The following is a 13195-nucleotide window of genomic DNA, read 5'->3' as shown; positions in this document are numbered from 1 at the left end:
CTCAATATCGTCCGGAGGGCTAATTAATCCTAGCCTTTCCATTAGCCACATCTGTAAAAAAATTGCAATGCAAATAAATTATTATTACAATACAAAAATATATTTTTTGATTTCTGTAATTAAAAATATTATTTTTCTACCTGTAATAAAATTGGAGAGCCGCGAAAAGGTGCTTTTGGGTCCCTTTTCAATTCATCAAGACTAATCATAGTCTCTCCAACTATCAATGGCATTGGATTTCTCCCTGATTCAATTTGTTCTAAAACAGTGGTTATAATTGATTGACCTTCATTATTTTTACCACTACTAAGAAAAAATTGATTAAGCATGCAAAATAGGAACGCCCTTCTTCTATATATATGAAAAGATTAAGAAAGAGGTTTATCAAAATAATGGCGTGCAAATTCTTTCAAATTAACTATGTTGCCATCTACTATTTTTGATAAATCCCTTTCTTTTAAATTAAAGAAGCGCTCAAAATCCTTATAATAATATGCATCTACTCTAGGGATTACTATGAGGTCTATTGCAGGGAAGCCTAAGATAGCACCAAATTCCTCTGGCAAAGGGCTAATCTCATCATACCCTATTCTGAAACAATGAGTATCAACATTCCAAAATTCTAGAGCGGTATGTATGAAATCTAAGTCAAGATCTACCCCTTTGATGCCATAAATTCCCCCCAAGTGAAATAAATCTAATTCTTTTCTCTCCCTAGCATTAAGAGATCGACACCATTCATGAGTATATTGGGTGAAGGTTTTGGTGACTAAAGACATGGTTATTATTTTTTCTAAAGCAAAGAATAATTTTATTCGCTAGAATTATGAGAAGAATCGGCTGGGCAGGGGGCTATTTATACACAAATTGCGAGAAGTTTTAATTAGAATGAAATACAGTATCAGCGTCAACTGGCGTCAAAACCCCGTAATTGGTGCCAGCCGCCAGCACTTGGCGCCACACGCCAAGTGTAGCGCCTGGCGCCACGCGCCATATTATGGCGCCAGCTGGCGCCAAGTTGCCACATCAGACGCGCGTGTTTAACCTGCGTTTTTATACTAAACTTGAGTCGGCTAATGACTTTATGGCTCCGATTATCTTTCCTAAACATCCTTTTTTTTATCCTCTTTCTTAATTAATTAATAGCTATTATATTAATTATATTATTCTTTTATTTGGATTTTAACTAGATTAATTTCCAAGTTTTTTCTTTTTATAAACACCCGATTTTTTTTATTTGATTTTTTCCTTTTTATTTTTTATTTTTGGGGGAGAGAGTCGGATACCCTCCATCAATAATAAAAATGACGGAATTTTTGCGAAAAATTGTTTGTCACACTTCACACACTAACATACACATAATAATAACAAACAAATAAATTCATAATAGCATAAATATACAAAATGTGTCTAAAAATAGTGAGTCTAAGGCAAAGTTCTATGAAAAGTGAAAATAAAATATACACAGGAACAAACTACGGCGCTGGAGGACGTAGGCCCATCATATCATAGAATTGCGTCGTACGAGGAGTCACCTCTCCACCAGGTCCAGCTCCAACTCTAGTCTCCGTAGGAGGAGGAAGACTCAATGTAATACCACTCCACCCAGGATCAACCTGAGGCTGAGGCTGCGAAGGCTGCTGCGATGACGAGCCTATCTCGTACATCCCACCACCTCTGAAAGCCGAGGTAGCCTCTCCTACCGGTGCAGCATGAGCGCCCTCAGAAGAAGATCTCGAGCCCTCTGCAACGTCAGCACGAGCAGCCTAAAAGCGACCGCCTCTACCCCCTGATGAAGTACGACGACGTCTCGAGCTAGACCTCGCCGGATCCCTCCGCCCCTCAGGTCTCACGCAGGTGTGAGAAGCAATAGGCTGGCCCTGCAAAAAGAATTAAATCAGAAACAAGGCAAAATTGAAGCGGCAATGCAAAAATATATAAAGAAAAACTACCTCTCGGGTGACGTCATCCCGACGGCAAGTGGCCGCGTTCCTCATCCGGACGAGCTGGCTCCGGAAGGCATCTATACATCGTGCCATCGCCGAAACCACCTCGCGTGAAAACTATCAGAAAGATAAGTCAGTAAACATGCATGACATATGAACACAAAATTGTGGATAACTAGGCTTACTCGAGTCTGGTGGCGAGGAATCGACCGCTCTACAAAGCGCTCGCCCTCGGGAGCAGGAGAAATCATCTCCTCAATCGGCCCGTACATCCCCTGGTAGTGGATGGACATACGGGGTGGCACGAATTCGGCAGCACCGTCCTGATAAACAAGAAAAAGTCAGTAAAATATTACTTGGGGGCTACTTCATGGAAAGTAAAAGCTGGAAAATCTTACCCTCACATCCTCTGCCGGTACGGGGGCTGGAGCTAACAACGGTAGTAGCTCCTCAGCGTAGCACTGCCCAGGGATCACATAGGATTGCCAAGGGGTACCATCTCCCTCAGACATGCTCGACAACCGCGCGTCGTCGAACATATGATGTGGTGGAGCAGCAGGAACGACGAAGACATCAGAGGAATGCTGTCTAGCAACCCTCTCTCCTAAGTACACGATCGCTTCATAAGTCCCCAGAAAATAGCGACGCTCAGCAGAATACTGTGCGGCTAACCCAGGGACTGTCCAACCGCCCCACGGACGGTACACCACCTCAGGACCCTACAAAGAACATTAATCAGGCAAAAGTATACCTAAAGCATCGTGGAAAAACAAGAAATAATAAAAGTCGTACCGCAATGATCCAGTTCCGGACATGTGTAGTAGACATATCCACATGGTGGCCGCCCCAAGAGGCGCTCACTGGAAATCCCCGCGGCGATGGTCTCGCCGGCGCAGCAGAAGGGAAGTGCTCGTAGAACCAGATCTACAAAGAGTTAAAATTGTAAGTAAATGCTAACTAAAATGTAGAGCTAAACTTTATAAGGAATAATGTTTACCTCTACGACCTTCCAAAAGGCAGACAAAGCAACGTTCGTCCCAAAGGACCGGTGTCGACACGAGTCCCTTAGAGCACGAACAAAGTCAGCATAAGCCAAGCTGGCCCAGTCATAAGTCCCGATCCGTTGAAGATCACGGACAGCATGAAGATAGTAAAGCAACGCCCTACTACCTTTGTCAGGGGAGAATGTCCCTGACAACAACATCAGCGCAAAGATGCGCACCCGCTGCTCTCGGGTGGTCGCATCGTCATCAAGAGTCGCTGCCAGCGTCGAGCGGCGAATTCCCCTAGCACTAAACTGAGTCGTCTCGACCTCAGCTAGGTCCCAAATAGCGATCGGCCCCAACAGCTCCTCGACCTCCGAAGAAAAGACGTCGATTCCACTGTCAAACGAAAGTGGCACATAGGTGAACTCCAGTCCTGTGATGAGACTGAAGTCCGTAGGGGTGACCATCATCTCGCCCCAAGGGAAATGGAAGGTGTTGGTGGTGTCCCAAAAGAACTCCACCAAAGCGCGCACTACATGATGACCCCCGCTGGAGGCAACCATAGCCTCAGAGGTCTTAAACAGAATAGCTAACCCACAAGACTCTCATAGGAGTCTCGTCTCAAGATCCCTGGCAATGTACATCCTGTACAAATCGCCCAAACCATCACAGCCGGAGCCATGATGTCGTGTCCTCCCGGGCGTGATGCCCCGTCTCACCCTCTCAGAAATGTGGTGGACGGGGGCGAAGAACAGGGTCCGCTCATCCCACTCCGGAAGTCGACCAAGCGAAGTGGAAGGCGTGACGTCATCCTCTACGGGCTCATGCTCCCGTCTGGTGTTTCGGGACCGTGAACCCGAGCCTCGTTGTCTAGCCATGCTACATTGTGCAAAAACATCATAAATTGAGGTTCTATAGTATCTAAGGTTCGCCTAGCCGCATGATACTATGTTCGCAAAAACAGAGCACAAATTCAAATTGAGCATAACGGCATTTTTCAAGCAATCACACAATTTCTTGCAACACTATAGTAATTATTGTGACAAATTGGATAAGAATTGCTAGCAAAAACATCAACAACAAGCCACATTGTTCTTCACGACCTTAAGAGGTCCAACAATGGCAAATTGCTCATTTCTTCACCAAATTAAGTCAAACAAGTCTCAAATTGCTCCCAAGGAAATATATAAACATAATCAAGCAATTTCATGGCATAAAACTTGACAAACAAAGCAAATTGAGCATTATAAATTTTGAATTTTCATGAAATTCGTGAATAAAACATGCCAAAAATTCATGAAAACCGATGTGAGTTTGAAGAAAACTTACATAGATCAGGAAAATAGATGAAAATAGCTTTGATTTGCAACAAATTTGAGCAAATTCGGTTGAGATACGAGCAATAACCGAGCAATTGAAGTTTTCGGATTTTTTCGAGCAAATTCGCGACGAGCAACCAGCAAAATGAAGAGGAAAGGGGTATTTAAGGAAATCCTTGTGCTGGCGCCAAGCCCTATGCATTGGCGTCACAAATTTGGCTTGGCGCCTGGCGCCAATCTCAGCGCCTGGCGCTAAGGCCAGTTGTGTGGCGCTAATGGCTTTTCAGCTGCGCCAGATCACCCAGCCACCTGGTGGGGTTGTTCTACCTTTCTGCAACATATTTTTGGGTTCCTTGGTACGCCAGTTAGCCCCTCTGAGCAATTTGACATGATTTAGCAATCGGCTTGATTACCTAAAGTGATCGACCTGATGAAAGATCGTCTCACTTAGCTTAAAGCGCCTAAGCATTGGCTCATTAGCAAAAAGCACCGGCATATAGGTTCAAAAGCAAAGGGCACCGACATAATGGTTCATTCGCAAAAGGCACCGACGTACAGGTTAATAGCAGCAGAAATGTCGACGTACAGGCATAGCGGAAGCAAAGTTCAGGCGAACTTTTAAAGATCGACAGGCGTGGATCTTCGGTAATTTCCTTTGGAATATTATCGCGTCAAATGAGGATGACTTCAAGTGAGGATATCTTTGACGGAATTCCCTAACTTGAGGAGAGTTGTCACAAACAACTGAAGGTAATTTCGGGCGAAGTTGTCTTCGATCATATTCCCTTAGGCATGGAAGATGGTCATAATGCGGATGGAGATTGTTTCGAGAGAAGTAATCTTCGATAGTATTCCCTTGGATGTGGAATATTATCAATACGGATGAGGATTTGTTTCAAGAGAAGCAATCTTCGATAGTATTCCCTTGGACGTGGAATATTATCAATGCGGATGGAGATTTGTTTCAAGAGACGCAATCTTCGATGATATTCCCTTAGACGTGGAATATTATCAATGCGGAGGAAGATCGTTTCGGGCGAAGCAATCTTCCAATTTGGAAGCAGTTACGGGCGTAGCGGTTTTCAAGCGGGATGGCATTCTCTAGCTTGCAGGAGGTCATCAAAACAACAAGGATACAGCAGCAAATCGGTTACTTTCATAGACGTGTGCTCGACGGTGAAAGATACGCGTTTCTTAACTCTTTTATCTGTTTAAATAACGCTAGTTTGCAAGTATCGGCGTTATAAGAGTGATTTAGGATCGCAGAACGTTCTGAATCATTCTCCGTCCCTATTGATACTTTGACTTTTGTTTTCGAAACTTGCGTTTCTCCAAACTAAGTCAAAGTGGGGGCTTCTGTAGACGCCCATTTGTGTCTCCCCAAAACCAAACCCAGTGATGAGTACCTTTCACGTCGAATCATAATCGAATGAAGCGAAAGTGTGGAAAGTCTAGTGTTGCGGAAAGTTTTAATTTCTTTTCTCTTCTCTCTGTTTTTGAAAACTTATTTTAAGAAAACAGAAAATCCAGTTTAGTTGGTCCATGATATGGGACCAATAATAGTTTCGTTGGATGGGGCTTGCAAATACCTTTCCAAAGATATATTATAAGCCCAATTCCGATGAATATTGAGGAAGTTATGGCCAATTTACTAAACTAGGCCCGTTTTGAGCTTTATGTTCGGCCCAATGATCTAGAGGAGGGCCTAATATGATTTATCATTCCTAATGCAATAAGGAATGGTTTTAGTCTTCTAGAATCTTCTAGAAGGTTCTTTTCATTCCTAATTCAATTAGCATTAATAAATTGACTTTTTGTTGACTTTTCAGAGTTTTAATCAAAATCAAATAGCATTTTCGAGGAAATTATATGATTTTATCCTCCGGTACGGCAAACTTATCTGATTTTCGAAAACGCGTTGGAAATAGGCTTGGCGCCTAACCCCAGGCCTTGGCGCCTGGAACCAGGCCTGGCGCTAGCCTTTGGCGCCTGGCGCTAGTGTTGGTGTCTGGCGCCAGCTAGCCAGGGTTGGCGCCAACTCTGTTTTTTGTGCGTCTGACTCTGTTTTGTTTATTTTATCTTTTTGGCTGATTTTCTCTATAAATAACGTATTAAAAACTCCGTTTTCAATCATCTACATTCATCTACATTCATCACCAATTTTCTCACGATCATTCACCAACTCTCATCAAGATTTTCTTGATTATTCTCTCTCTCTCTCTTTTTCTAAACTTTGCTTTTTCATACAAAATTCCGCATTCGCAAGATCTAGAAACACCTAGCCATATTCGAAGTTGCCTTCGCCCTAGACGTGAAAGGTTTAATTTCTGAGGGTTTGGTCCCAAATCTCTCTTTCAATTATTTAATTTAATTGTTTGTTTATTATTTTCCTTGAAATTACTAACGTGTGTATTTTGTTATTAGAAAGAGGTACGAGGCATCAAAGTAAGTACTTTAATGTTTTTATTGATGTTATGATGTAGAAATCATGTTTATATTGTTATTATGATATTCCTAGTACCATGTCTAGGGTAATTTTAATATTAAATATGATTGTTACGATGCTTCCTACGTTCTTCCTAATGTTTATGATTGTTAGTATCATGTTAAGGCTAAAGATTTGATTTTTTATTGCTTAGTGACATGCTAGGGTTTGTTATTAATCTTGTTAGTATCATGCCTAGGATCTTGCTATTTTTATTATGCTTTAACATGATTATTATTATTTTTTTATTATGATTATTATTATTATTATTATTATTATTATTATTATTATTATTATTATAATTTTATGATCATGATTATATTTATACTTATGATTATTATGTTTCTTGATGCTTATTTATATTTATTGCTTGATCACCTCTTTATGCATGTTTAAAGGGAATCTATACTTGTAATCACGCTTAATAAGATATTTAATAATCTTGTTAGGGTTAATATGATTATATTTCAAGTGATCGCCAATAATAGTTTTATTTGTGCATTAATTCAACCAACATAAATTAAACAGGTTTAGCGTTAATCTATTGATTGCATGTTAATCAGAAAGCACACATGAATACGATCAAAATAAAGTAGAGGCCTATTATTAGGGCAGGTTCAATCTCTTTTAGGTTGGATTTGTAACATCATCCCCGAACCCTTATTTGGTTCATGACCTTATGGAGTTGACGATCTCTTGGATCGTTAAGGGGTGTAACCTTCACCTCGTGAACGGTTTACAAGTTCCTAAAAAATTTTTGGCGACTCTTTAGCTCTATCTTCTTCCCTTTTGGACGTCACCGTACTTTAATGTATGATCACAGTGGGGTTCAAGCTAGTGGGATTAAAGCTTGAAATCTATTCCCTACAGGTGGTCGTCCCATTCAGCAAGCAGGACGGCACTTAGAGAGTGTTCAAAGATGGCGAGATAGATAAATAGCTTCTCACTCTTGAGTGGCCTGACGAGCTAAGGCAATGTATGAAGGTGGCTTTTTAGCTGTACGAATGCTTCCTCGACCTCCTCTGTCCATTCAAACATGGCTTTCTTCTTGATGGTTTGAAAGAAATAACGACACTTATCCCCTGATCTTGACAGAAATCTACCAAGTGCTGCTAAACAGCCGGTCAATCTTTGTACTTCCTTAATCGTCCTTGGTGACTTCATGTCCAGGACGGCTTGAATCTTTTTGGGGTTGGCCTCAATTCCACGTTGATCAATTAAAAATCCGAGAAATTTACCGGACTCAACACCAAAGACACATTTCTTTGGATTTAACATCATCTTATGCCGCCTGAGTTCGGTAAAAGTTTCTCGCAGATCCTTCTGATGGTCGGTCGGCTCTTTTGACTTGACAATCATGTCATCAATGTACGCCTCCATATTCTGGCCGAGCTGATCTCTGAAGACTGTATTAACAAGTCGTTGAAAGGTAGCTAGGGCATTCTTAAGGCCGAATGGCATAACTTTCTAACAGTACAACCCCTGCTCAGTTACGAACGCTGTTTTCTCTTGATCTTCTTCCCATAATGGAATCTGATAGAATCCGGAGTATGCGTCCATAAAACTCATCAGGGCATGCCCGGCCGTTGAATCAACCAGGCGGTCGATTTTGGGCAAGGGAAAGCTATCCTTAGGGCATGCCTTGTTCAGGTCGGTGTAATCCACACACATTCTCCAAGTTCCATTCGGCTTCTTCACGAGAACCACATTAGCTACCCAGTCTGGGTAATAACATTGCCGAATGAAACCGGCGTCCAGCAGCTTTTTTACTTCAGCTGCGGCCGCCTGATTCCTCTCTTCTCCTTGATTCCTTTTCTTCTAGCGGACAAGCTTAATGGCTGGATTTACATCCAGCTTGGCACGGCTAGGTCAGGGCTTATTCCTGGCATCTCACTAACATCAAATGCAAATACATCCTTGAACTCTCTCAGCAGTTGAATTAACTCATCCCCAAGCACACCCAAGGCTATAGTGCCCACACTAACCGTCCGACCTGATTGATCGGGGTCAAGCACTATATCTTGGTGACTGTCGGCCGGCTGGGGTCGTAACTCTTCTGGCCTACCGACAGTCATTAGCTGATATGCTTGCTCTATCTTGGCCGCCTTACGCTTCTGGCCGACCTGGTGTGCTGGGAGTGAGGTTCCTTCTTCTTTTGGCTCGGACGCCTTTAGTCTGCGCGTTGTAGGCTTAACGGCCAACTGATTACATTCCTTTGCCATCTTCTAACTCCTTTGGATTGTCCCTATTTTTCCGTCCGTCCTCTCAAACTTTAGCAGCATTAGGTGAGGTACAATGACTGCTTTGGTTGCATTCAGTGTAGGACGGCCGAGTATGACATTATATCTAGTCAGCTCTTTCATAACCAGGAAGAGGACAACCATATCTCTTCCTTCCCCTTTTTTCCCAAAGCGAACGGGTAAATCTATCCGCCCCACCGGGTGGATAACATTCCCCCCAAATCCAACTAACGAGTGAGTGATGTCCTGAAGAGCATCCTCTGGGAAGCTTAGATTCTTCAAGGCGGCCAGGCTGATGATATCAGCCATGCTACCCGTATCAATCAATATTCGTCCGACCTTCAAATTGGCTATCTTCATAATGAATACCCATATCAATCCCCTTGATATCACGGCCACAAAGCCTGAGTCGGTGTTATTCCCATCATCTTCCTTGTCTTTATTCTTATCATTTTTCTGTCTTTGCTCGGACGTGTTGTTTTTCCGTGTGTAAGTGAATTTGGACTTCATCACATAAGAATTCAGCATGCCCTTCTCGGCTAGCTTGTCCAACAGTCTCTTCAAATTGATACAATCGTTCGTGTCATGTCCCACGTCCTTGTGGTAATGACAGTACTTGTTCTTGTTCCTGTATTGGGCCGGGCCTCTCAGCGGTTGTGGCTTTTCAAACTCAAATTTATCCTTGATTTCCATCAAGATAGAGTAACAGTCCTTGTTGAATTCATACTCAGGCTCGTACGTCTTGACCTTCTTGGACTTCTGTGGCTGGGCATCAGCCACCCAGACTTCTTTTCTCTTTTTTCCTTCTTTCTTTTGGCCGGCCGAGTCTTGCTGAGAAAGTTTCTTCTCAGCCCCCTTGGCCGGCGTTTCTGATTTTGTGAGCGAACAAAAGTTCGCCGCTTCAATATAGGCTTCGGCTTCCCGCAAAACACCTGCGTATGTCCGAATCTTTTTCCTTACCAGGTCAAATTTAAAACCATTGTGCCTTAATCCCCGGAGAAATTCAGAGTAAGCCATTTCATCCGGCAGATTATGAATTTGGGCTTTTTCTTGGTTAAATCGCTGGACGTACGAGCGTAGGCCCTCATTCTTCCCTTGGACGATTGTCGCCAAATTAAGGCTAGTCTTTCGAGGCGGTATGTTGTATGAAAAATTTCCCACAAACAGCAAACTAAGGGTAGTAAAACAATTGATACATCCGGCCGGCAGGCTGTTGAACCAATCCTGCGCCACACCTTTCAAAGTGGCCGGAAAGCATTTGCACCAAATAGCATCACCTACACTTTGCAAGTACATCAGGTTTCTGTATGAGGTGATGTGTTCTTCTGGGTTGCCCGTACCATCATAGGCTCCCACAAGTACACTCTTCACCTTTAGCGGCTGAGGGGCAGTTAGAACATCTTGTGAAAACGGAGGCGGCTTATCTCCTAGAGTCAATAGGCGCATCTGCCAATCGATGGGTTGTGGCTGCACGGACGGTCCAGCCAGGTAGGGAGCCTGTTCGTACGCCTGTCCGTAAGGCCCATATTCTCCGAAGACTTGGGGATTCGGCTGCATCAAGCCATTGAACCCCTGAGGAGGTTGATATTGAAGTGATTGGGCTGGAATAGGAGTTGGAGTGTGGACAACTGGAATAGGAGTTGGGGTGCGGACCGCCTGACTTCTGCTGGAGATGGCCGTGTTGGTATGTTGGGAGAGAGAATGATTTGAAAAATCATCCGGCATAGTTGGGGTTGAGGCCGTGTCCGAGTAGGCGGCACGTTCCCTCTGCTTATGCCGAAGGTAATCCCTTGCGTCCTTCCATCGTCTAGACGGCTCAGGCTCCTCTCTTCGAGGCTGCCTACCCTTCCCCTCAGCCGACTGTGTTTTTGCCAACAAATTAGAAAAATTTCTCCGTGGCACCCTTGGGGACCTTCCAGTCGGCCTACGAAAGGGAGTGTTTCCAGCGTCCGTTACATGGACTGCTTTGCTGTGTGCTTTCTTTGGAGCCCTCTGTTCCTCTCTCCTGGGCGGCTGCCTAGAGGTAGAGGCTCCATTGCTCTCAAACTCCTTCCTGAGTTTGTTAAGCGCGACCTTCAGAGAGGCTGCGGTAACAGGAGGGTCATCAGCTTCTTGAAATGTGGCTATCAGCGGATCGCTGGTATGGATTGTAGAATTATATCCTCTACATGCCCATCCTCTCCTGGATTAGGTGTCTGACCGTCTATCGCCGTAACGTACGAGTATCCCCACAAACGGCGCCAAATGTTTCGGGTATTTTTTGGATTTCCTTGGATACTAGTTACGCTCTCCTGGCAACGAGACAGTCCGACCTGCAAAACAACAAATATTCCGGTTGTCGGAATATTCGCCTCCGACGATCAAGTTAGCGATCGGTACGGAAAAGGCTAGAGAGAGAAAGTAGAGAGAAGTTGGAGCTATTAATGCTCTTTCTGTTGTAATGTCTTAATCCACCCCTCCCATCATAAATGATTGGGGTATTTATAGGGGTGGGACTCGTGCCCCATTCTAGGGTTTGTACCTTAGAATTGCGTGACGTGATTGGCTGCGCAATCAGTGAATGCCACACGTTACTTTGGGGGCGTTGCTTTGCGGCTTTCAATGATATCTCTCGGGATTTGGGCCCTGACGTTATTAGGCCTCTTTTGCGTGCTGATTTCAGGGGAACACATTCCCTAAACACGTGGCATCTTCCTATGACGACACGTGTCACCCTCTAACTGGGCCACGTGTCGCTACGAGATTGGCCTGAACCTTTGAGAGCTCTTGAGCTGGACGCGTGGCATCTTCCCATAGTGACACGTGTCACCCTATAACTGGGCCACGTGTCACTGCGGGACTGGTCCACGTATACGGGGTATTTTTACCCTCAACAGACTATGAAAAGAATTATGAAGTAAGTTGAAACCCATATTTGAGACCAAATTATCTTAGAGACTTGTCTGATTACTAATTAGGCCTAAAACAGGTTCATACATGTTTAAACTTGATTAATAACGGACCCAAATGCGTCAAATGCAATGATTGGATCCAATGGAACCTACATTGTTGAAAACCGAGCCAAAAAGGTAAAACAACCATTAAATTCCCATGCAAGGCCTATACAGATGGATATCCCTTTTAAAGAGATTTCCAACGGTATATTATAAGCCCAATTTCGAGCCAAAACGAAGAAGTTATGATCAAAACACTAAACCGGGCCCTAAAACCGACACCATTGCACTCCAACAGCCATAACTTTTGATCCATAACATATTTTAAGCTAATTCCAACGTAATTAGAAATTAGACATTCATAGATTTGTAATGATATCTCACACACCTTAATCCGACTCCACAATCAAAAGTTATGGAAGTTTTAAAAAAAACGTTTTCGTATAAGGCAAACCGCAAACCAGCGCAACTCAATCAGTTGCGTGCGCCGTGCGCGCGCGACTCATGGAGATGCGCACGGCACCCAGCGCGACTCAGAGAGATGCGCGCGCCACCTAACGGCGCGGCTCTAAAACCCTCAACCTAGATCCCTACGCTTATAAATAGGGGTCTTCGTTCTGCATTACGGAGACCGAAAATTTAGAATTAAAACCCTATTATTTTCAAAACCCGGCCCTATTCTCTCTACTTCTCTTACTATCATACTAATTTTCCCTCTTTCTTCCCAACTACTCTTCAACCATAATCCATCCATTGAAGCTCTTGAAGGTACGAAGAAGAAAGAAAGTCCATAAACACATTAAACGGAGATTTAACATAAAAGAAGAATTGTTAGTTTCCTGAGCACTTAGATAAATCACTTTTTCTTTATTGTTTAAATAACTTTAATTGATTAATTAGTGTTGTTTGATCACTTTATACAAATTTTTAATTAATTAATTCACATAGTACTCATCGTTAATCAAGACTAGAATTTGAATAATTAGTTGTTGTTTTATCACTTAAGACAAGGCGAATATTGTTTATTTTGTTCTTTTCACGAATATTGATTAAACAAAGAATAACGACTTTTGCAATGTAATTGCTACGTGATTAATTCTTGTAAATAAAATTAATTAACTTAGTCTTTAGGTATCACGTTGCATACGTTGTTTGATAATGAAATTGTGAAAAAGGAAGAGCTAGTAGAGGTCGTACTAGGGCTAAATAATAGCGATTCCTCCCTAAAAGGAACGTTATTTTAGTACCCTCGCTCCCGAACTCATTTCTGGTTTATGTAGACCAAT

Source organism: Chenopodium album, chromosome 1 (genome assembly GCF_948465745.1).
Source record: "Chenopodium album chromosome 1, dcCheAlbu1.1, whole genome shotgun sequence".
NCBI classification, from domain to species: domain Eukaryota; kingdom Viridiplantae; phylum Streptophyta; class Magnoliopsida; order Caryophyllales; family Amaranthaceae; genus Chenopodium; species Chenopodium album.
The sequence above is the reverse complement of the archived record's forward strand: the minus strand, read 5'-3'. Positions refer to the sequence as shown.